We start from the raw sequence: 25,387 nt of genomic DNA, 5'->3' as shown, positions 1-25,387 counted from the left end.
AGAAGGAACAACGTCTGCCTGCGGGGAGTTCCCCCGACACATTCGGACCAGGAATTACCAGACTATGTAAGCGCATTGTTCAGGTCCCTGCTGGGTCTCCCCGCCTCAGACGAAATGGTCATAGATAGGACCCATCGAGTCTACTCTTCTGACCAACAGAGGCGTAATCTACTCCCCGATGTCCTCTCACGTGTGCATTTCTTTCACCAGAAGGAAGAAATTATGTCAGTGGCTAGGAAATCCGAACCAGTGCAGCTTCGAGGGGCTACTCTAAAACTGTTACAAGATTCATCACCCTGCACCCTTGCAAGCGGCAGACGCTTGCAGAAAGTAACAGCATGGCTGCAGGCTAAAAAGATGTATTACCGATGAGGGTTCCCATATAAGTTGAATTTAGATTTTCATAATCAACACTATACCATCACGTCAGAGGAGGAAGCCAAGGACTGAATACATGTAAGCAGCGATGCAGCAACTGTAGGAGCAGACGACCAGGGCACTGCAGACATGCACCCTACACCAAAGGATACAAAGCAGGGGCCCAGAGGCTGGCAGCGCCTGGGGAGGACCGCACACCAGGAAACGGAAACCACTGAAACTCCAGCGCACCCTCGATGATCAGGGTCACCCCTCGGCGCAACACTAGGACAGGCAATCCTGACATTACAGAGCTGACTTTACAGAGTGACAAAGGCAGAGCCTGCACGACTAAAGGCAGCAAGGGAGGTCATGCCGCTCAGAAAGTGATCCTTGCGCTGGACTGTCTAGTCAGCAAATGTATACCTGCAATAGGTGGCGAGTAAGAGACATGGTAGCGTTTGGGCGTATTACGCCCAATATTGTTGACATTTGTCAATGTAGGTGAAGAAAATGGGCATCCCCCGCCCCCGAGAGGCTCTCCTACATTTTTTCTTTATGAAGATCTTTTGTTGTTTGTATCTATTTAAGTTCTACATGTATGGTACCACAGTGCCCATCTTGGAGGCCCGTATGCAACTTGTCACATGCTGGCTCTGGAATAGCATCTAGACCCCACAGGGAATTTTTGCACTGCCCAACTTGTCGTATTGGTATGCCCTCCCCCCCAATCGACCTGCTGCCAGAAGGGCACCTGTACATGGAGGGGAGCCAGGGGGGAACGAGTACGGAGAGTCCTAGAGCTGGCCCTTCTCCTGAAGGGGGAAATTTGTTTAAGCAGGATGGACATGTTTCAGCGACCCTGGAATGGCGACCCCAGACAAGTGCCTCACTTTAAACCTTCAGGGCTTAAATTCCCCCTTAAAACGTAAATCATTGTTTCAAAGAATGGCCACTCTTGACTCATCGCTTTTGTTTCTTCAATAGATTCACCTACAATCCACAGATGAATTCTGCCTTAACAGTAACCTGTATCCTACAAAATTCTGCGCTTCCAGTGGCATGAAGTAACGTGATGTTGCCATTCTAGTGTGCAGGGGGACTCCTTTTAAAATGCTGAAGGTGCTGTGGGATGGAGAGGTTTATCCTGGTGGTAGCTACGCTTTTTGGGTGCAGGGTAACCTTGATCTTGTTATACGCACCAAACTCCCAGCAGGAGGCGTTTTTCCTCTCGCCATCTAAAACAATACAAGAGCACGCAGAGGGAAAGTTGATTTTGGGGGGAGATTGCAACGCAGTGGTAAATCTTAGTTGATAAGTCATTGCCCCCATCCACCAATGACAAAAGAAACTTCACTGCGCTCACCACGTTGCTGCGTGAACACTCATTTATAGAAACATGATGATTTTTCCACCTGGAGGAGTGGGACGTCACCTTTTTTTTCGGCGGTTCAGAAGGGGTTCTCTAGACGCAATATGTTCATGATCTCAGATTCCCTTATACATCAGACAATTGCCATCGAGATTCTTCCAAAAGCGTGGTCAGATCATGTTCCGGTGATGCTCACACTAGAGCGATTGCCCTCCAGAGGCCACCCTGTCGGCTAAATTAATTCTTGCTGGACGATTCCCTAATCCAATATCAGATGTCAAAACTATATTTTAGCGAAAATGACACTGGTGAAGTGGGACAAGACAAAGTATGGGATGCAGGAATGACAGTTATTCGAGACCATCTCATTGACCAAGCCGTAGCAAGAGGAAGGATCAAGAAAGAGCTACAAGCCCAGTTAGAGGGAGAAATCCAAAAGCATGAAACCATATATAAGGAGAAGAGATCGCAGCGCTCCCTCCGAGACCTGCGCATAGCGAGGAAAGAGCTGGAAGCATACCACACGGGACGTGCAGCATACTCTATGTTGCTTACAAAGCAGCACTCTTATACGAAAGGGAACAAAGCTAATAAACTATTAGCAGCAAAACTAAAAAAACTATTGAAACGAAATTGAATAGAAAAGCTTGCGAGACTGCAATGGAGGCGTCTCCTCGGAAGGTTAACTTTGAATTGTCAAGGACTTTTTCAGGGAACATGCCGCCCCCCACGAATTCATACTTAACGCACATTTGCCGCAGGTCCCCAAGGCTTTCCACTACCCTCTGCAGGAACCCACATCCGCCCAGGAAGTCGAATTTGCCATTAAATACCTCCCCCTTGGGAAAGCTCCAGGCCCCAACGGCTTCACGAATAAATTCTATAAAGTATTTAGAGTAGACTTAATACCCCACCTCACAAAGCTTTTTAATTCGGCTTGGGATGCAGGGTTGGTTACACAGTCTATGGCAGGATCAGCCCACAACATTAATTCCGGGGAAAGACCCCACGGAATGCACGCATTATCGCCCTACTTAATTCAGATGGGGAAATGTACACCAAAATCATAGCCGTCTTGGAGAGGTCCTCCCAACACCAATAGACAAAGATCAGCCAGGTTTTATTTTAAATCGCTCAGCACACGATAATATCCGCTGTGTAAATCAACCTAATAGCCCTAGCTCCCAGAATTCCGGGCAAGCTCTCGCTCATATCCCTAGACTCTCAGAGCTTTTGATAGCATGTCCTGGGAATATCTGAAAGCAGTTCTACATGGTTTAGCTTTGGCCCGAAATTTATTAGACGAATTTCCAATACATCCGACCCCATCTTTGAAGTTCTCCCATATCCCCACCCCCTCCGTTGTCTCGCCAGGTTCTCCCATGTCCCCCCACCCCCTCCTTTGTCCCACAATGTGTTCGGCCATGCCCTACACCCCCTTCGTTGTCTCACCATGTTCTCCCATGTCTCACCACCCCCTCCGTTGTCTCACCATGTTCTCCCATGTCCCCCACCCCCTCCGTTGTCTCACCATGTTCTCCCATGTCCCCCACCCCCTCTGTTGTCCCGCGATGTTCTCCCATGTCCCCCCACCCCCTCCATTATCCCGGGATGTTCTGCCATGTCCCCCACCCGCTCCGTTGTCCCGCAATGTTCTCCCATGCCCCCCTCCATTGTCCCGCGATGTTCTGCCATGTCCCCCACCGCCTCCATTATCCCGGGATGTTCTGCCATGTCCCCCACCCGCTCCGTTGTCCCGCAATGTTCTCCCAAGTCCCCCACCCCCTCTGTTGTCCTGCGTTGCTATTAGATACCCCCCACACCCTCCATCGTTTTCCGGTGATGTTCTGCCATGTCTCCCCACAGCCCCCTGTTGTCCCACGAGCACAAGGTTCTCCCATGTCTCCCTCTGCTGTCCCGCCATGTTCTGCCTTGTCCCTCCACCCCCTCTGTTGTCCCGCCATGTTCTCTCATGCCCCCCTACCCCTCCGTTGTCCCACGTTGCTTTTAGATACCCCTCACCCCCTGCATTGTCCAGTAATGTTCTACCATGTCCCACAACCCGCTCTGTTGTCCCACAATGTTCTCCCATGTCCCCCCCACCCTCTCGGTTACCCCGTGATGTTCTCCCATGTTCCCTCCGTTGTCCCTCATTGTTCTCCCATGTCCCCCTACCCCCTCCATTGTCCTGCGATCTTCTCCCATGTCCCCCACCCCTCTCTTGTCCCGCGTTGCTTTTAGATACCCCCACCCCCTGCGTTCTCCCGTAATGTTCTGCAATATACCTGCATTTTCTCTCTGGATCTGAGGTGAGTGGTGCCCTCGCTTATGGCCCATTTTAGGCCATGAATTGCTAAAAACACCCCTGCCCCGTCCGCCCGCATCCCCTGCTCCCTGCTTCCTGATCACACCTAATCCCGCCTCGCTGGCCTGCAACCTGGTTGGCCCATCGAAGAGGACATTATTGACCAGTGCAGGGCAGCCCCCTCGGCTAAGAGCCTCAAGGCAAAGAGCGGCTCCTACAGAGACGGCTCCAGAAAGTGTCTGCAGGCGTCAGCAGGGGAAGCCAGCAGCGAACAGACACTAACAAAACTGTAAGTGTGGCATAGGTGAGGTGTAGAGCAATTACTCTACTCCAGAAAGCCCCCACCACTCTACCTTACCTTTCCATAACGTAAATTGCTAAAGATTTACACCATGCACACCTAGAGAGATCCGAGCACCAACCTAATCCAAGGCAGAACTTTAAATGATGTCCTGCATAACATTCCAACATGCTTGCATTACTAACTAGTGCCACTCCGAGAGACAATAGTGAAAAGTAGCAAGCCTCACATTGACGGGTGTAACAATTGTTAGCGTCCCACTCTTAGCTGGAACTGTGAATGGTGGCATGCTTCACACTTAGATGCAATTGTGAAGGTAGCATGTGCAACACCTAGGTGCCTCTACTAGATAGAATTATGACCAATAGCATAACCCCCACGTAGGTGCATTGTGAATGATAGCATGTCCACTCTTAGTTGAGTTGTGAATGTTAGCTTGAGCCACGCTCGGACGGAACTGTGAAGATCAGCATGCATCACATTTATACAGAGTTCTGAATGTTAGCATGTACCACATTTTAGACGCAATTGTGATAAAACTGCATGTGCCTAAACCGCCACTGTGTTAATGCTGAATCTAGAAAGTGTGCCCTAATTGCGTCACTGTGTTAAAGTTTAACCTGGAAGGTGTGCTCCAATAGCGTCACTGTGTTATGGTTGAACCTAGAAAGTGTGCCCTTATAGCGTCACTGTGTTAATTGCTAAACCTAGAAAATATGCCTAACGCGTCACTGTGTTAAAGTCGAATCTAGAAGGTTTTCCCCAACATCATTGAGTGTGCCCAAATAGCATCACTGTGTTAAAGCTGAACTTAAGAAACGTGCCCTAATAGCATCTCCGTGCTAATGTTGAATCTAGACGGTATTCCAACATCATTGTGTGACCAATAGCGTCACTGTAGTAGAAATGAATTTAGTAGGTGTTCCCAACATTCACCGAGTGTACCTGGTCGCATACACTTTACTGATTACCACAATATCCCATTACTACGTTTACTCTCTCCTATACACCATCATTCAACTAGAACACAGCAGTACTATGACACAATCAGTAAAGCTGTTCTCATACCAACATTACCCATCAAACTACCCATCATCCTTATAAAACAGATAGCTAGCACACACCAGCTAGCTTAGGCGTCTCCTGAGGCCTAACGCAGCCAGAACTAAGTCTGAATGTCCACATTCAATTGATCTCCTCTGCACCACACCTACCGTTAAGAAGCAGCTATCATGCAACAACCACACCAGCTGCACACATACCTTTTTTTTCTCTCTCTCCCCCTCGAACTGCGGTTCCCAAGGCCGTCAACCTACCAGCGCCTTGAGATCCAATGGTACATAAGGCGCTATAAAAATGCAAAATAACATATCATAATCCGCTCAAACTTCCAAATCCCATATACCCAAGTGCGGGTTAACTTGCTTTGGTCTATCCCTATAATCCGAGGTAAGGGAACTAGACAGGGCTGCCCCCTATCCCCATTGGTGTTTGCGTTGGCAATGGAACCTCTAGCGCAACAGATCCACCTTCATCCAAACATCCAGGGCTTTTAATATAAGGGACAATGCCATAAAGTGATTTTATACGCGGATAACGTACTGTGCTCCCTAAACCACACACTTACCTCCCTCCCTTCCATCCATCACAGACTTATAGTCCCAGTTTGCAGCGGTCTCTGGGTTTGCGGAAAACCCCTCATAATCAATGGGCATGGGTTTATCTGAATCACCCTCCACTGTGAATACCCTTGAGAATACATTCCCCTATCGTTGGGTGAACACAGACATCCTCGGAATACGACTGACCCAAACATATGTAGGATGGCTGAAGGCTAATATCCCTGACCTCTTGAAGGAGGCCAAGGACTGGCTGGGACGCGTCAGTGCAGTCAAAATGTCTCTCCTTCCAAAGCTTCTATATACTTTTCACGCTCTCCCAGTAGCATCACAACAAATACGCCCCCCAGAGTTTCCTTAGTGGGCCTGAGCACACATTTGATGCCTCTCTGCCTGCCCCTTCCCTCCTGCTTTAAATGGAGAGGGAGAGGGCCGAGAGGCGAAGCCGAGCAGGGAAGCCCGTGAGGAAAGGCCACCTCTCAGGCTCTTATCTGCTCTTTGCGGCTCGCCTGCTACCGCCGCCTGCCGCAGAGCCCCGACCATTCCACAAGGTAAGGAGCCCTGATTCAACCCGCTCCTTAACATCACCTCCCTTGCCACAAGGCAAACGAGATTACGCGAACGCACGTATGCACCCCCACTGCAATCACAGCCACCCCCCACGAGTGCCCGTAAAGGCCGCCTTAAATCCCGATCCCAGGCACCGGCACATAACGTAAAGACACTCTCCGCCTTGCAAGCAATGGCCATCAGCAGTATCAAATTTGACTTAAGCGGATCTCATGCTTATCCGCACCTCTCCCCTAACCAAAATAAGGACTCCCATTTCGAATCATAATGTACTGAATACCACCATACCTGTGTCTACCACCCCTGAAAATGGGACCCCCAATGCAATTTCTGTGATGCCACATTCTTCTACCACTATCCCGCATTGTAGTGACCTGCATGCTACGATGTCTGTGTCTACGACCCCCTGGTAATGGTATCTTCAATGTTGTTAACGCCATCCCCACCACTACCGATGCCTCGCTTACCCCTGCCACCACACCTACCCCTCATAGCCACCCAGTCTCATCCACCCTCAAGTGTGCCTTGATCAATGCCTGCTCAACGCTCAGGCCCTAGACACACATGACCACATGACCTCATCACCACTCACAACCTATATCTCCTTATGGTTACTGAAAACTGGTTACATGAAGCCTCTGGCCCTGCCCCATCCCTTGCACTCCCACCTGGCTATACAGTCACCAGACAAGATTGCCCTTCCAAAGGCGGAGGCGTTGCCCTAATAGCCAAAGACTCCCTCACCATCAGAAAGATGGACAAAACCATGAACAATAACAGTGATTATCTCCAATTGAAACTCAGTATCTCCCATCACTGTACCATCACCTTGCACCTTGTCTACCGCCCTCCAGGCCCCATAAGTGACTTTCAGGCCTCCCACACCCACCTCATGGCAGACAATCTAAAATAAACACCAACAGCCATCCTACTCTGCGACATTAAACTAGGTCTTAATGATGCCAAAGACCCTGCCGCTAAATTGTTAGACTCAGCCCTCGAGACCCTAGGATTCAGAAACTATCACAGACCCCACCCACACGCTAGGCAGGACTCTGGATTGGGTCGCCCAACATAATTGCCCTCTCTCTATCTCAGGTAATACCCCTACCCCATGTTCTGATCACCACATCATTACCTTCGACATCCCCACTGCCAGAACCTCCCCTCCGCCTTCTCACCCTCTTCCTCCCGCACTCACTAGAAGTGCCCGCCAACTCACGAGAGAAAGACGCCTTGCCTTCCTCCAGGGACCAACCTTTAGACCACCCTTCTCCAATGACCAAGAAGCCCTTGCCCAAGCGTATGGCACCGCTATCACAGCAGCAATCAGCTCCATCGCCCCACTCAAACCTCAAAAAACCAAACCCCCCCCTAGCCACACCAATACATGGTTCAACCCTAGACCTCATCAAACTCTGTTCTGAAAACATGCCGCCCTAACCCTCTGGCAAGCCACTCACGCCGACAAAGAAACAAAACTTTAAAGCACGCTCAAAGGAGTACAAGAAAGCCATCATTCACGCCAAAGCTAAATCCTTCGAAACCAGAGCCTGAAGCCAAGTCTAACACAAAAGAAATGTTCTCCATATTCAGAGAACTAGAGACCCCTACACCCACCCCCAAAACTCACCAAAGACAAGACATGGTGTGATGACCTCCAAACAGCCATGCGTAACAAGCTGAACTCACTACAAACTAAAATCCTGAACACCAAACACGCACTCACCAGCCCTCACACCCCCACCCCTCCTCTCCACGTGACACCTCTCCCATCTTCTCATTTAAGCCCATACAGGAGCAGAACATAATCAATCTCATGGAAACTATAAAGCCTTCCAACTGCAAGGGTGACCCCTGCCCGGCCGCAATAATTAAGAACTGCGCCGACACTCTAGCCCCATTCTTAACAGCCTTGGTCAACACCTATTTTGCTAGAGGGACAGTCCCCTCTTGCCTCAAGGGAAAAAAAGGTACTAAAAAATCATTCATAACAAAAAACAAAAACACTTCATCCCACCTCACCCAATAACTACAGGCCCATCACCACTGTCCCCTTATTACTTAAGATACTGGACAAAGCAGCGTACTTGCAAGTGCAACACTGCATAGAAGAGAACTCCTAGGTCTATGACAATCCGGCTTTCGCCCCAGGTACGGGACAGAGACCGCATTACTTGACCTGAAAAACCAGGTGGACGATGCTAGAGACCAAGGTAAACCAGTCTTACTCCTACTTCTGGACCCCTCTGCAGCATTTGACCTCATAGACCATAATGTCCTATGCCACCACCTCACCTCCACAGCCAAATTCTCCCCTGATGCCACTGCAGGGGTTACCTCCTTCTTAAAAGGTAGGACCATGGAAGTTCTCTGATCTAGCCTCTCCCACCATCATGCTCTACGGAGTGCCCCAAGGCTCCTGCCTCTCCCCCACTCTACAACATCTTTACACGCCCTCTCTTTCTCATCCTTGATGTCATGGGTATCTCCTACACCAACTACGCCGACGATACTCAGATCCTCCTCGCCCTCCCAGGCAACTACGACACAGGCTCCACCACTCTTAACAACATCTACAACACCATCCAAACGTGGACGGCTGTCAGTGGACTCTGCCTCAACTCTGACAAGACAGAACTCCCGCTGGTAGGATCCACCGATATGCTCAAAAATCTTGACACCCAGTTCAGCCACTTCACCATTGACTCCATCAAAATCCCAGTATCTGACACAATTGGAGTCTATCTGGTTTCCAATCTATCCATGACGAGACAAGTCAATGCAATTGTATCTTCTGCAGCCTACCATGCAAAACTCATTAACGCTGCCAGGCCCTTTCTCTCTAAAGAGAACCGCACCAACATAGCCAGAGCTATCACCAGCTCTAGGTTGGTCTACTGTAACGTGCTCTTCCTAGGGACCTCCACTAAAAATCTAGAAAAACGGCAAGTAATCCAGAACAATGCTCTGCGTGCAGCCCAAGGTATCTCTAAAAGAGAACACATCTCGGCCGCCAGAAAATCCGACCACTGGCTCCCAATAAAGGAGAGGGTTATATTCAAAGCCCTGACTCTTACCCATAAATGCATCCACCTCTCTGCACCAGCTTACCTATCACAAAGAATCCACCCCGCCACATCTGCAAGGCCAACCAGAACTCCCTACGCAAACATGCTCACTGTGTCGAGGGTAAAAAGAGCCAGGGCAGGAGGTGCTAGCTTCCCCTACCTTGCCTCCCTACACTAGAACGCCCTTCCGAGGACGCTTCATGCCGAAGCCTCACCCCTTGCCTTCCGCAAAGCCATGAAAACTACTCCGTTCACCTGATCAACACCACAGTCCCTATAGGACCTCGCACCACCTCTCCCGATAAACCTGCAAATGTATCTGCAACAAGCTGACTGCATTAATGTGTTACCAATGTACATTATGTAAAATATGTATATTGTACCTCCCTTATTTATATTGTTCCTCCCTGTAACTAAGCTCCCTGCAAGTAAAAGCGCCGAGAAGCCCATGGGCTGTTTGTGCGCTATACAAATGGCTTGAGATACAAAGGATAATAGGTCAATTTGTGTGACAAGGTAAAAACCTAGGCTCCCTCGCAGGCTCCTTACGAGGGGGAAAATGCAAGGTGGCTTAGGGCTCCTCTCGATATTACCGTGCAGCCCAAATAACAATGCTGAGCTGGACGGATACAACCAAAGCCCCTAAATGGTGCGATATTGAGCAGGCGGCTGCCCCCTCCCCCCTCTCCCCGAGTTATCTCCCATTCCTCCCAAGGCAAACACGCAACCAACAAGAGTCTTTATTGCCAACCACATTAACAATGACTGTCACTCAAAATCCGGCCTTTACGCCAGGCGCACAGGCCAGTTCCTTCCGGCTTTGGTGACCCAGATGCACAAGCACCTTTGTTAGTAAAATAGATAGTCGTCCTTTCCCTATTGTTATGGGGTGTTCCCTATCTGGTTAAAATGTTCTCCAAGCGTCTGCATCTTTCTGATCTTCCACAACGCCCAACTCTTGCCGCTGACATCTCAATCAGCTGGCTTGGCAAAACCAGTGCTCAAACACTATACAGCGAGTGTGCTGCTTTCAAACAAATCTGCTGAAAGCTTCCACATTACTAGCGCCCGCATAAGCTCCTTTAAAGTCTACCATGCAAGTACACACCAACATCTTATACCAAGCAATGCTTGGTTTAGATGTCATGACAATAAAGTGTGCTTTAAACAAGCTGCGCATTCTTGAAATGTTCTCATGCATTCCGAGAACTAATCTAATCAAAAAATATAAAGCATCCATACTATCACAACCACATACACTCTGCCCCATGCCATGTGTTCTTTACCATACTGGTGTATCAGCAGATCCCCCTTCTTATTCCCCCACCCACCTTCTTCCTCACCATCAACAGATTAAGGTCCTGCGACCTCCGAGCGGGGGTCACATTACACCAACACTAGGACAAGGTTACGGTACGGTAAGACCACTACGGCGATGAAGGGTGCAGTATAAATATTGGATAACATAACAGATGTGCTTACTACTGGCCCCAAGAGTAAATTAAAGGTAAAAAGCATCCACTTCTGTGGAGTTTTGAGTACATGCAGTTAAACTGTTCTAAACAAAATATACATTTAAAATGTATTTTTCATATAGAAAAGGGCAAATGGTATTATGTGCACAGAAAAACCACCTACTCAATATGAAAAATAAGAAATTAATGCCTCTTAATGTATAACGATGGTAGAATGTTGCTACGAGCAAGGAACTGAACTCAATTTGCAAGTCCATGGCTAGCAATTCAGTAATAGGCGTCTTCAATTTTACTTCATTTACATGCTTCTATTGTTAATCAGTTGCGTATTAGTATTAAAAAAAAGTGTTGCAGTCCCGGATACACTCCAAAAATACGAGCCCAGAAATAGCCGTACACATCAGTTTGAAAAATATCTTGGACACAATCATTGGTAAAACGAGACTGCAATTTGAATTTGTTGATCATGGAAAAAATCTTATTTACATGCAACGTAGCAACGTAGCACAATAATAGTACAGAGAACATTTTTTTTTAAAAAAAAAAATCATAGTAATCATTGGTGAAGATTCATAATGAAATAGTCTCGACTCAAAATAGCTAATGATCGGCAAATTATCACCAATTAAATTTGATTTATGGACTGCAACAAACAAGTTCATAACTAATACTCAACAGCGAACAAGATTAAAATTCAGCCAAGTTTAATTAGAATGTATTTTTTGCAAAATCCATCGTGTACAACTTGGGAGGGATACTGCGCCCTGAAGAATGCCTCTATTTATGGAACAACGGGTTGAAACATGCATGCGGTGCGAGGAACTTGAGGGGGTCCTGACTTACTTTACCCTGGTACGCTCTGCTCATGTGGCCAGGGAAAGGCCATCGCTTTTGGATCCCGACCCTGGGGGTGGATATGCAAGGGAGGATCACCTGGATAAGACATGGTACTCCCAATTTCCCTATCACAACAAACCCTCCCCACACGCCTTATAGGCTTGTGTCAGTCCTTTCCCTGTGATTCCCCTAAAGTATTCTCCAAATCACACTAGTATGGTACTGGGACCAAGAAGAGGACACCTAGGACAACACATCCGCACTTTGTGAAAACGAACACTTATCTTCAGTCAAGTACTGGGACGAGGACAACAAGAGTAAAGCAGGACTACCGCTTTAATGGTGAGCGGTCTACTACTTTTTGGAACGAAAATGGAGGCAGGAGCTTCAAAAGCTGGAATCCCGAGAAAATGTAGTCAGCTGTGGGAGAACGCCTGCAAACTGCTTGGTGCTGGCAGACCTCTCCGGTGTAGCAGTGTGGCAGCAAGAGCACTCAAGACCCATGGGAAAGTGCAGAGCGTATGCAACGAGAAGCGAAGGTACAGGACGTTGGAGGCCGTTGGTAAACCAGAAGGAGGCTGGCGGGACCCAAGGAAAAAGTTGTACGAGTCATGTGTCACAGATAAAGCACTGCCGGGTGTGCGTGAGCCACAGAATACCACTGGGAGAAGATGCGAGGGACCGCACAAAGATAAGGAAGCCCGTGGCTGCGGAGGGTCTCGCAAGGAGCCGTAAGACCGACCCGAGTGCAACCGGAAGGAGGAGTACCGGGCTGGCAAGCAGGCATAGAAATAAAGCTATGGACTTTGATATAAATGGAAAACACGTATTGCCATGCAAGTTGAAGCCAATAGAAGGCATTTTGAATACTGAACGACATTAAAGAAAACTGATGAACAGTCAGGCATCTTGAAAGAAGTGGAAAGTAAGATTGTGACTCTTACAAAAAAGGAACATTAACTGTATTGAAACACTGAACTGCATTAACTGAAAACAAGTGCAAGCACAGCCAAGAGAGCATAAAGAGTTGTATGCGTGATATGAGAAATCCAGCATTGGCCAAAGCCAGTAAAGGCCAAGGAACTATATGTGATAAGGACAAGCATTGGCAAGAGCCATGGGAACATAAAGTGTAACAAGCTCATGGTGGCCAGCCAAGCCACCATAAAGTGTCAGGAGAAAGTGACACACGTGACTGGAGCAAGCCTCACTGCTGAAGACAAGCAGTGGACTGGTGTTAAAAAGCACTCAAGGAGGGGTCCCGGTTACATGACCTGTAATGGGTGGACTGTGTGGTCTGACAGCTGCACCTAGACCAGGTATCCCTGAATGAGAAAGCCATTGAAAACACCCACAAAGAAGCTTGTGTTGTGCAAAGACACGTTTGTGATTTTGACGTCAAGTGTTGTTTTGAAAGCTGGAAGTTTTTGAACTCTTGGGGAAGGGGAGCCGATTACAAGGCAGAGAGCTGGACGAAGCTTTGAACGCTATTCATTTTTGATGCGGACACCGCTACACATTGTATGAAATTAGTTGTGAGGGCAAGTATAGGTTTTTGGACACAGACAGATGTTTTACTTGGACTTCCTGATGCAGACTACCCTTAGTATTCTTTAGGTAGGTAAATCCCACCTTAGCATAGGGCAAGTTAGGCATTACCCCAGCCTGCCTTTTGGAGTTAATAAAACTGCTTAAAGAACTTGAACTTGTTGTCTGTGTCCGACTCATGATGCCTTCACAGAGGACACTATCAACATGTAGCGTCATTGATGGTTTTTGTCTGATTTAATTCATCATGACAAAATCTTGTATGTTAAATGCCTTTATGTTCATGATGTTATCTTTTTTCTCGTTTCTGTACACACAGAAGAATTTTGTTCAGGCAACCTCTTAAACACATCTTTTCAATTGCCTTTATGTGTTCATTATATATTTGTATTATGTGAGAAACAAACTTATTAAAAAAAATATGTAACGAGAATTTATGGATTTGGCATAATTAAATTAAACAAATTTCAAAACTCCACTCATTTTTTTTCATGAGTACTAAGCACAACCACCTTTTGTTCTTCGTCAACAGTGTCACGTAGCGTTTCACTGGCCTCGTACTTAAAGTCAGACCTTGATACAACCAACACTAGTGACAGATTTTACCACACACAGTACATACACCACATGCAGCTACTGCTTGTAGGCATTGCTAAAATAGGACACCATTACGGCTCGCTCTTAACGGCTTAATTACCCATCAATTACTTAAGTGCCAAGGATTTCCCCTCCAGCCTACATGTGGAATCCTTCAGATAGACCCTTCGCATAACACAATATCGATTTTCACCAATACGCATGACACACAAATATACTTTCAAACTTTTTGCCCCTCACAATTGCACTCCTTTAAAAGCGGTCACCCACTCAACACACAAAACTATATACATCCCCTTCCTCCCCACATACAAACCCAACTTCTCCCCCTGGATCAAAGAATTTGCCACCGACACAAACATATCCCTCGCCACACTTATCCCTAGGCTTCACCATTGGCCCCCAACTATACTATACTATACTATATACACCACCTAGCTACAGTCAATAAGACACGACGCAACCTACAACTACACTGCCTCCACAATAGAAGACACATCCACCTCTTACTGCTTCTGCGCCACAGCCCAAGCACTGGTTCTGTCCAAGCTAGACAAATGAAAACGTTGTCCTCAATGGACTCCCCAACAGCAGCTTCATCCCACAAGCCATACAGAAATCAGCAAGACTAATGCTACACCTACCCAAACACTCACGTCACCCCCAGCTCCCCACACCCTGGAGAACTGCTGTCAAATCACTGTGCATTATATACAAAACCATTGTATTCTAAACTCCATCCTCAGTCAAAATAAACTGAAATCCATCGCCCACACCAAACTTTCCTACACATTCCACTCTGGAAACTAACTTGGACACAAAACAAGCATTCACCCAGAGCCTTGAACACCCCAACGCAATACACATATGTAGAGCACACTCCATCACCTTCTCATAAAGCATCAAAACATACCCCCCCACGCTAAATCCTTCCAGACCACCTCCTCGGTCATCCTCAGTCTTTATAATCTTACTTATCCTGCCTTGAAACCATTTTAACTTCTTTTTCACTTCCTCCCTTTAGGGCCAAACCTGGACAAAAATGTAAATAAAACATACTCTGACATTGGTAATACAATGACTGCTGCGCTTCAGACTACAGTATACTAAAATCTCAATGTAGTAATGCCACGTAGCACTATCGAATATCACTCGGTGCTACTGAGCCACACTAGTGGCAGGTTAATGCTTTATAAATACCATAACAAACAATTAAGGTCTCCTTTGTTATTTTCAGTGTAACAGTAAACTGACACCATATGGACTTAAATGGAAAGTTTATTAAGTTTAACACTTCTAAAACTGAACAGGCATCATGATGTATCCGGAGTCAGGTAAAGGACAAGGAGCAGGAACCAGACTGACCTAGGTAAGTTGCAAATGAAACATGGATACTTTATTCTTCTTAGTTACAGCATAGAGGTGGGAGAGAAGGTACATAGCATCTACTCTGGTCCCTTCCACAATTCCAAGTCCTCAACTGACATCCATGGAACCCCCCAGGCCTCGAACTCTCCACATTCCACACAGCATTCTAACAGGCCTCACCATGCATTCACTCAGACACATACATTCAGGATACTACACATCTCTGTCCCTAAAAAACACAATTGTGAAGGACACTCCCTCACATGCCAGGACAAACTAGAACAAAACTAAAACTCCTTCTACCCTGGCCTACCACACCAGGGTCTCCATACTGCCACTACGGAGCACAATCTTGCCACACAAGGACAAAAAAAAAAGAAACCTACAATCTCAACCATCACAAAATAACCAAAACTCCTTCCGCCAGGTACTGCCACAACTAAGTACTACCCTAACCCCACCACCGGGGCTACTTCACTGGCCAAACAACGTCCTAAGCATCCATCACTACTACAACAACAAAAAAAAAAAGTCTCCACACAATCCCTTTTCTCACAAAAACACAAAAGAAATGAATAGGATAGTAAAGCAACTTATAAAACAAAGATCACACTGAACAATATGTGCGCAACCACACAGACATGGTGCAAGAACACAGACCTTGTGTGAGGTACACAGTGTACTGTGCAAAATCCGATGCAAGCACTAAAAGAAAGCATAAGGTGCTCGCAAAAAAAAAAATACACTAAAAAGATTACATAACAATATAAAAACACAAGTTGGGGTATCTAATAAACTCTTGCCAGTGTCTGCAACCACAACAAAAACTCCACTAACACCCCTTCAATACACTGGCAGGACCTTGTGTGCTAGGCGGGAACTCTAATCCCTAACCTCATAAATTGAATTCCAATCCACCTCTTACTAAATTAATCAGCAACGCAAACCCCAACTCTGCTATTACTCAACTAAATAGTTGGTCTGTACAATAGACGACCACTTACATTGGATCAACCACTTACATTGTATGCTTCCAGATATATGCATCTCAATTTCTCCACTTGGATGCGCTCACAATATGCATCTCAATTTCACCACTTGGATGCATCTCAATTTCACCACTTGGATGCTCTCGCAATTATGCATCTAAAAAATCCTCAAATGTATCCCTACTTTTCCGACAGTTAAAACACTTAATACTCAGTCGGCAACACATCTGGCCAGCATCTATTTCAACTCCATGCAACATTTACCACTTACATGCACACCTCTAGTCATAATCGCATGCATGCTGCAGCTCAAACATGCACACTCGCTAAAACGCTCAATGGTAGATTTCACCTAATGCAAAGACATCACAATAATATAATCTGATTTAGGGATGAAATTAGCACTTGGCAGAGCAGTGTTGATCAGGCACTGCCCTGTCTGTGATACAATACACGACTTGACTTTACATGAGCATCCCAACATTAAACACATTATTTAATTTCTCAATTCTGTGCACGTTAGAAAAAAAACATTTCAATTCTGCTCATGTATTATCTTTAAAGAAAACGTCATTTAAGAATAGTCCAAAACTGTGTATGTTCCAAGCTTCATTAAAGAATATAAATACTGATAGTTTCAACTTTCTGTGTGCGTTCTCCTCTTCCAATAGCAACACGCACTAATCTCCATATAAAATACTAACAATGTCACTTTTAAAATGATTGCTTCATCATAAAAGGAAAACTCATCTTTGTCCCATGACATTCCTTAAAAATCAGTGTAAATTATTTGTTTCAAAACTGGTGCACTTAAACTCTTAAACTTCATTCAAACCGTTCTGCACACTGGCACCATTCCAAGCAACACTGCCGCCAATTACCCATACTCTAATTGTGATCTCGTTGTTTTGAGGCCAGCAGCAAAATATGGAAACAACTTTCAATTAACAAAACATGTCAGTAACGCACTGCGTTTCAGTATCACATTGCTCCACAGAAGAATATCAATTAAACGTAATGTCACATCAATGGCAACCAATTAAGCAGAGTTCTCCTATAGACCACTGCTGTAATTAGAAATCAAACCTCAGCAGGATTTTCCTTTCAGAAATACTGTAATGTGCTGATCGTCACTCCTTGTAAAGTACCTATTCATTTCAAAATCTGCTACCACATTCAAATTTTGAGAAGCACTCATCTCACGACTTCATCGTTCCTCCGTATAATGCCTGGCACAGTCTGAGGAAACCTAAACATTAGTCGTTCTGCATGCAGGAACGAAACTCCTTTACTCTACATGCATCCTCACGCAGACGCACGACTCCAGGGCATTCATCTAATCTTCTTCCTCGCAGTGACTCTTCGGAACTCCTATGTGGGGACTATGGCGCATAGCAAAATTCATGCGTTCCAGCCTAACGGCAAAGCTAGAACGCAGGGGCACGACTGGGAGCGCTCCACCCAAGGCCCCCTGGGATAATCAACAAACACTCATATTATTTTTCAAATCCCACAAGGCACTTTCCAGTCGGAACGCGGCATCGCTCAAATGCATACATCACTTTTAACTGCCGGCCTGGACGCAACCAGCGCACACCAATCTTGGTTGTATGCTTCACGCCGCTGTCTCCCCAGCTCTGTCCTTATGCCAGAACACTTCTAGGCTCATGGATGGGCCTTTATTGTCACTGATGCCACTGCCATCCTTCTTGATGGCTGCGCAGCTCCATAAACATCTCATTCCACCAGCTCAACTGCTGATGAATGGCATCCAGACCTTGCCTCTCTTCCTTCAGCACTTCATCACCTCTGCTCTCCCCTTCCTTTGGATTCATCCCATCCTCGTCGCCAATATGATGTATCCTGAGCCAGGTAAAGGACAAGGAGCAGAAACCAGACTGACCCAGGCAAGTTGCAAATGAAACATAGATTCTTCCTAGTTGCAGGTTACAGCATAGAGGTGGGAGAGAAGGTACATAGCATCTACTCTGGTCCCTTCCATAACTTCCAAGTCTACAACTGACATCCATGGAACTCCCAGGTCCCCAACACTCCACACAGCATTCTAACAGGCCTCACCATGCATTCACTCAGACACATACATTGAGGATAATACACATTCAGCCTCACGAAAAAAGTTTTACTACACAAATTCAAGTACCAATAGCACAAATAATTAATTGTAGGAAATCTAATAACGCTAAAACAGAGAGCCAATTTATAATGACATTATACACAACTTAAAATCCAAAGAAGTAAACATAAGCACTTCCATTTGAACCAACGAAATACTTGGAGGAAGGGAAGTTTAAAATATGTGACTATAATGATTAACGAGTATCAGCGCCCTTACATGGAATCCATAGGCAGGGCAATAAGGTAATAACGTGGGCTGGGTGGATGCAGGTTCCTAGGCCACTATGAAACTGAGGAAACAAGTTTGACATTTAGACTTTGACATGCACATAGTTGACAAGTTAATCGCAGATCTGCAAGACGCAGAAAGCGTTGGAAACTGAAGTGTATATGGGTTTCACCCATGACAGAGAATTGTAGCAAATAGTATCTGCGAGTTCCTCCATTTCATTGAGGGGAAAAGGTTCTGGGCACTGAGACGAACACAAGAGCTGCAGTACGAATTTGTGAGATGTTCAATTCCATAGGGAACAGTAGGGCGCGAATAAAACTGATAAACAGTCCTCTCCAACACTCCGGGCTCGCGTACTCACCTCCTGTCTTGAGAACGGCTCCACCATGGGCCAAAAAAAGCTGCTCAAAACACCGTCTCTATCCACAGAGTTATCCGTCTCTGCCAGCAGCCATGTTCAGTAGTACGGCACTAGAACGCGCCGAAGCAGAGGCGCAAAGACGCTACGCAATGACGTCGGTCACAGAGGCCAAGGGATATGGAAGGGTAGTGTCGAGACAGTTCCCATCCGAAAACGAGCCATAGCAACGCCCCGCCCCGCCCACTCTTCTTCACGTGACTTCCGACGTCATCGTAATTTTCAGTAGCACTTTTAGTTAGCGGCGCACAGTGGAAAGCGGAAACTAAGGTTTCTGCTGCCAGTGCCAGTGGAAGCGAAATCTGCGTGCTTTTGGTTTGCAGCGGTTAAGGTGAACATTTTAACACCAGGTGGAGCGTCCGACTTCGTCTTGTCTCTCATTGTCATTTTTCTGAGCTGGAATCGAGGCTGCAAGAGCAGCAGGATTCGTGGGAAGGCTTCGGCTGCCAGTGCAAGTGCAACCGGAACGAGCGTGGCTTTGGCTTGCTGCAATTAAGGACGGTGGGCGTTTTATTCGGGATGCCGAGAACTTTTCCTCAAGACTACAGATGGAGCGTCCGACTTCGTCTTGTCCCTCATAGTCATTTTTCTGAGCTAGGTCCGGGAAGGCTATGGCTGCCAGGCTGCAAGAGCAGCAGCAATCGGTGTGTTCTTTGCTGGCTGAGAATACTATTTGTATTTTCTTCGGGATACTGTGAACGTTCCTGCAAGACACCAGATTGAGACGGGGGAGTGAAAAATTACATTTTCTTTAAAAATCATGTTCATCTATTCAACGTGAAAGGTATGGGGGCTAAAAAAAAAAAAGGGACAGTGGGTGGTGGTGTTTAACTGATCAAAGGGGGCTAATAGGGTAATTTAATGTTTGAGTGTGTTTGTGATGGGTTGGATGGGTGGTTTTTATAGAGGATTGGCTGGGGTTATCTGCGTGTGGTCCGTGAAAGGCACATGGGCTTCTTGGTGTGGGTCTGCAACGGGGATAGGGCATCATGCTATGTGGAGAGAGGATGGGGCATTATGGTATTAGTCGAGGGATGGGGCATCTTGGTGGGGTCAGAATGGTTGGATAGGGGCACTCTGGTGGGATGGGGCACGTTCGTGTGGGTCTGGCAGGAGGGATAGGGACAACCGTGTGGGTCTGGTGGGAGGGATAGGGCACATGGGTGTGGGTCTGGAGGGAGAGATGGGGAACGGTGGGTCTGGAGGGCGGGATGAGGACATATTGGTGTTCTGAAACAGGTATGGGGTATCTGTTGGTCTACAGGGTATATCATGTGTCATCTAGGTTGGGGATGGGGCATTTTGGTGTGGGGAGGGAGGGGATGGGGCACATTGGCTTGGATTTGATGGGAGGGATGGGGACATTGGTCTGTCTGGGGGAGGGGTTAGGCCACTTATAGTGGCATCCTGGTGGGGTCTGCTGTATAGGGGCACATTGGTGGTGTTCTGGAACAGGTATGGAGCATCTGTTGGTCTGAATGGTGGTATGGGGCATCCTGGTGTGTGCATTCATGCGCTCATCCACAACGGGTTCGAAAACAAGTGTTGCTCACAGGTATTTTTTTGCACAACGTTTTGGAAGAGACTTTCTTAATTGATGTTCGGAGTTAAACAAAGAATTTTATTATAATGAAATGTCCATAAAATTTCAAGCTGTGTTTTAGCTTAAAATGTTTTTCTTAAATTATGTGTGTTGCATAATGCACTGTACAGAATTTTGGGATGATTACATGTATGGTAGTTGTGTTTTGGGATTTACATTTTAGAATGGTGACTGATCGCCACCATGTCTATGATGTCAATCATCCCTCTGGAAAAATTGTAGATTGGGGTTTGTACAGATGTAAAGTGTTGTGCATGAATGCATGGGTTAGTGAGTGTGTATATTTTCGGTTTATAGAATATATGTGTATACATATGGATTTTATGAAGTATGTGGGGACATACAGGAGTTAAGCCGTGCATGTGAGAGGTAGCATGAGCACGCGTTTTGTAGTGCATTGGTGAATGCGTAGTATAGTATGTAGTGAAATACTGGTGCAGTGAGTGAGGGGGTGGCTTGCACACAATGGTCAGATGTGGTGCCTTATCAAGAAAACTTTCATGGGACCCTGTGTTATGTAGCAGTTCTACATGTGGTGGAACAGTGTTATGTTCGGTCCCTTAGTTACAAGGGTATGTGTTTTAAGACACTATGGAGGTAAGATGGTCTAGGGGACTAATGAAGTACAGTTTTTGCGCATGAAGTGTGAGGGTGTAATCTCACAGAATGGTAACGCGTTGTAGGTAAGCGCATATGTCTCCAGTTATTGTTTTAATTGGTGTCGATCTGGGAGTTATTCTAACTCCAGATTGAGTTCTGTGTGCCAGGTAGTGCTATTGTTGCATTAGGATATTTTTAGCACACCAGCTGATCATTTTTTAAATAATTTTTGGGTTGGGCACAAAGGTGTAGACCAGTGTAAAATGGAGTGTTATTTTTTAATACTAGCACAGTTTTGTAGCCAAGTGTTGACTGGAGAAACCTTATACACTGGCAAGGTTGTTAATTGAGAGATGTTTTTTCAATATTCAAAATGTATACTCTTTTGGTAATAACTAGCACAACAGTACATTCTAGTTGTTTTTATGTTACACTACATTTTCTCGGTTTGTAGTGTTTTGGACAGTGAAGTGGTGTTTGTATTACACTTTTGTGCATGCGTATTGTATTTTTGTGCTCTTTATCTTGTGGGACATTTTTCTATATTTTCCTTTCTTTTTGATGTTTTCTTAAGGGAGGAGGTATCGGTTTGTGTAGGTATTCGCTTGTGTGTGAATAATGGTTTGTATTTTGTTGTTGTTAGGTGGCATGCTGAAGACTTAGTTTGGGCCAAGGTAGTAGTCCCATGTTTTTGGGGTTATGTTATTGGCAAGTTAGTCGCCCTGGGTTGGGGCAAAGGTTTGTTCTCGGGTGTGTCAGACCTGAGGCCAGGGGTGGCAGTCCTGGCGCAAGGAGGTAGGAGACTGAAGGTTTTGATGGTAGGTTTGTTTATTGTCCTTTTGTGGCAGGGTATGTGCTTGGTGGTGGCAGCACTGAGACCCTGGTGTGGCAGGGTAGAAGGAGGTTGGTTTAGTTATGAGTGTTTAGTCTTGGCATGAAGTGAGCATCACCTATTTGTTTGTTTGAAGGAGGGGGATGGTGTAATATCCTGTATGCTATGGTGTGTATGTGGGAGTAGCTAGGCTTTGTGGAATGGTTGGTGGACTGTGGAGTGTTTGTGGCATAGGGGTTCCAAGTTTGACGGTTGGGGACGGGGAGCTGGGCAAGGGACCAGTACAGATGCATGTAGCCTTCTCTCTGTCTAATGAAACTAAGGAGTTAAATAAAGCATCTTCCTTATGATACATACCTGAGTCAGCCTGGTTACTGAGGGGAAAAGAGACGGAGCGACGACAAGACTGACGCAATGCCCATGTCCCATTTCATTTCTATTGATTAAGATAACTTTAAATGTAAAGTGTTACAAAGTTAATGTTACATACATGATCCTTACCCATTAAACATACAATAAGATTCACTTACCTGACTCAGCCCCTGCTTCAAGCGGATGGGGACATCTGTATGAATCTGGAGGGTGGGAATGTCTATTCAATTTGTGTGGGTCTGGAGAGGGAATGAGGGCACATTGGTGTGGGTTTGATGGGTGGGACAGGGCATATTGGTGTGGGTTTGGAGGGAGGTATGAGGGCACGGTGTGGGTCTGGAGGGATGGATGAATCGTCTAGGTGTGGGTCTGGATGGCAAGAAGTGGGCATCTTGTTGTGTGGGGGACTGATGGTGGCATCTTGGGGGTTGTGCAATGGATGAGGGCACATTGGGTCTGGAACATGTATGGGGCATCAGTTCTGGAGGGTGGCATGGGTCATCTAGATGTTGGTTGGGAGGGTGGGATGGAACATCTTTGTGTGGGTCTGGAGGGAGGGATGGGGCAAATGTGTCTGGGTCTGAAGGGTTTGACCGGGCATCTTGGTGTGTGGAGATGGATATCTTGGTTTGAGTCTGGAAGGCAGGATGGCGTGCATTTTCCTGTGTGGAGGGAGGATGGGGTCTCGAGGGGGGATTGGTGGCATCTTGGCGGGGTCTGGCATGGAGGGTTGGTGGGCTCTGGAACAGGCGTATGGGGCATTTTGGTGTGGGTCTAGAGGCATGGTGGCATCTTGGTGTGGGTCTGAGAGGGAGGGATGTGGACATTTTTGTGGGTATGAAGGCAGGCATGGGACAAATTGGTTTGGGTCTGGAGGGAGGGTTGGGAGCTCATTGGAGGGATGGGGCATCTGGCTGTGTGGAGGGAGAATGGGGAATCTTGGTGGAGTCTGCATCAGAGGGGGGCATCGTGGATCTGGAATTGAGGGACGGGGCATATAACGGGTGCATGTCATGGAATGATGGAGCATGTGGGTCCGAGGGAGGGCTGGAGCACTCTGGTGGGAAGGAAGGGGGCATCTGTGTGTGAATGGAGGGATGAGGTATGTATGTCTGGAGAGAAGGGTCTTGGTCTATGGGATGGGTGGGAGCATGTGGGTGTCGAAGGGATGGGGTAATCCGGGTGTGGGTCTAGAGAGAGGACGGATGGTGCCATCTGATTGATTCTGGAGGTAGAGGTGAAGCATATGGGTGTGTCTCTGGAGAGAGGGGTGGAGCATCTTGGTGTAGTTATTGGGGGGAGCGTTTGTGTCGTGTTGGTTCAGAGGAAGGGATGATGGCATATGGGTCCGAAGGGAGGTGGCATTTACATCTGCAACGTGTTTGGAAGGAGAAATGGGCCGTTTGTGAATGGGGACATGTACGGCTGGGGTATCTGCTTGTGAGTGGGGGCATGAAGGATCATTAACACTGCAGCAGCCAGAGGGAGAGCCGTGGGCCCGAGTGCTGTTGCGTCCCAGACACGCACACCCACAGCCATCCTCAATCAGCACTCCTCACGCTACAGTCCAGCCAGCAGAGCGGTCTGTGGCCAGGGAGCGGGATTACCTGCCACGGGAGGGGGGGTCCGCGACCCTGGAGATGTCCCCAACTACAAAGCGGAGAGGGAGCACCAAGCCAGCTTCTGCGCCGGCCGGGGGTACGCTCCTTTCTGACCCGCCAGCAGATGGGCGCACCCCAGTCAGCCGGGAGTCTCCGCGTAGGAGGACCCCCCTGCCTGTGCTGTCTCTGGCCTGCCCCTCAGTCCTATTTCACCCCCCCCCCATACCCCTGAAAGGGGAGCAGAGGGGGTCGCGGAAGGATGAGTGGATCAGGCCGGCGGCAGAGCGGCCTGCCTCCATCACTGCGGGAAGCGCCGTGCTGCTGCAGGTGGCGAACGGGCTTCCCAGGCCGGCGCTTGGATTTTTTTTGTTTTAAAACCATGATGGTCTCAGCCGACTCCCAAGTGGGGAAGCTAGACAGGGTGCTGGGCTGTCTTGCCGCGGGCGGGACAGGCATCGCTGCCTCCCTCCAGCAGTTTCTGGCCGACACCTGGAACAAAAACAAAGTTGCCGGTGACTCTTGGTGGTGGATACTCGGCTCGCGCGTCGCTGAAGAACGCAGCTAGCTGCGAGAATTGGTGTGAATTGCAGGACACATTGATCATCGACACTTCAAACGCACCTTGCGGCTCCGGGTTCCTCTCGTGGCTACGCCTTTCTAAGGATAGTTTGAATGTCAATCGCTCCAGGGTTCTCTCCCCTCGGCGCGGCTGCCGCAGGGACCCTGACCCCTTCGTCCCCTTAAGGTCAAACCCTGATCAGTGCCGTTGCAAGATCATTGTCGGCGTGTCCCGGCCTCCCCAGTTTCCCTGCCTTCGTGCAGGTTTTGGGAGGGCCAGGCAGGGTCAGGATCCTTCTGACTTTTTGGGTTTCAAACAGGAGGTGTCAGAAAAATTACCACACGGATAACTGGCTTGTGGGGGCCAAGCGTTCATAGCAATGTCGCTTTTTGATCCATCGATGTCGGCTCTTCCTATCATTGTGAAGCAGAATTCACCAAGCGTTGGATTGATGTGTTGTTGCAATAGTAATCCTGCTCAGTACGAGAGGAACTGCAGGTTCAGACAATTCGCGTAAGTGCTTGGCTGAGGAGCCAATGGGGCGAAGCTACCATCTGTGGGATTATGACTGAACGTCTCTAAATCAGAATACCCCCCCCCCCAAACCGTAACAATACCACATCGC

General features: G+C 47.3%; 1 protein-coding gene and 1 non-coding gene across 3 annotated transcripts in view; one reads left to right on the top strand and one right to left on the bottom strand.

The window, feature by feature from the left end:
- Positions 1-19,372, bottom strand: part of CCNK (cyclin K) — an 879,634-nt gene extending 860,262 nt beyond the window's left edge. Inside the window, exon 1 of one of the 2 annotated variants that reach the window (XM_069637425.1) lies at positions 19,139-19,372. The gene's annotated coding sequence lies outside the window, so the exon portion shown is untranslated. The remainder of the gene's footprint in view (positions 1-19,138) is intronic. The other variant, XM_069637424.1, reaches the window with a different exon arrangement.
- A 5,345-nt stretch (positions 19,373-24,717) lies between these two features.
- Positions 24,718-24,870, top strand: LOC138527704 (5.8S ribosomal RNA). Its single transcript, XR_011284008.1, has one exon. It is a non-coding gene; the product is annotated as a 5.8S ribosomal RNA (ribosomal RNA).
- Positions 24,871-25,387: the final 517 nt, after the last annotated feature.

This window comes from Ambystoma mexicanum, chromosome 14, assembly GCF_040938575.1.
Source record: "Ambystoma mexicanum isolate Mex_15411 chromosome 14, UKY_AmexF1_1, whole genome shotgun sequence".
NCBI classification, from domain to species: domain Eukaryota; kingdom Metazoa; phylum Chordata; class Amphibia; order Caudata; family Ambystomatidae; genus Ambystoma; species Ambystoma mexicanum.
Note: the sequence above shows the minus strand (reverse complement) of the source record. Positions and strands in the feature narration are given on the sequence as shown.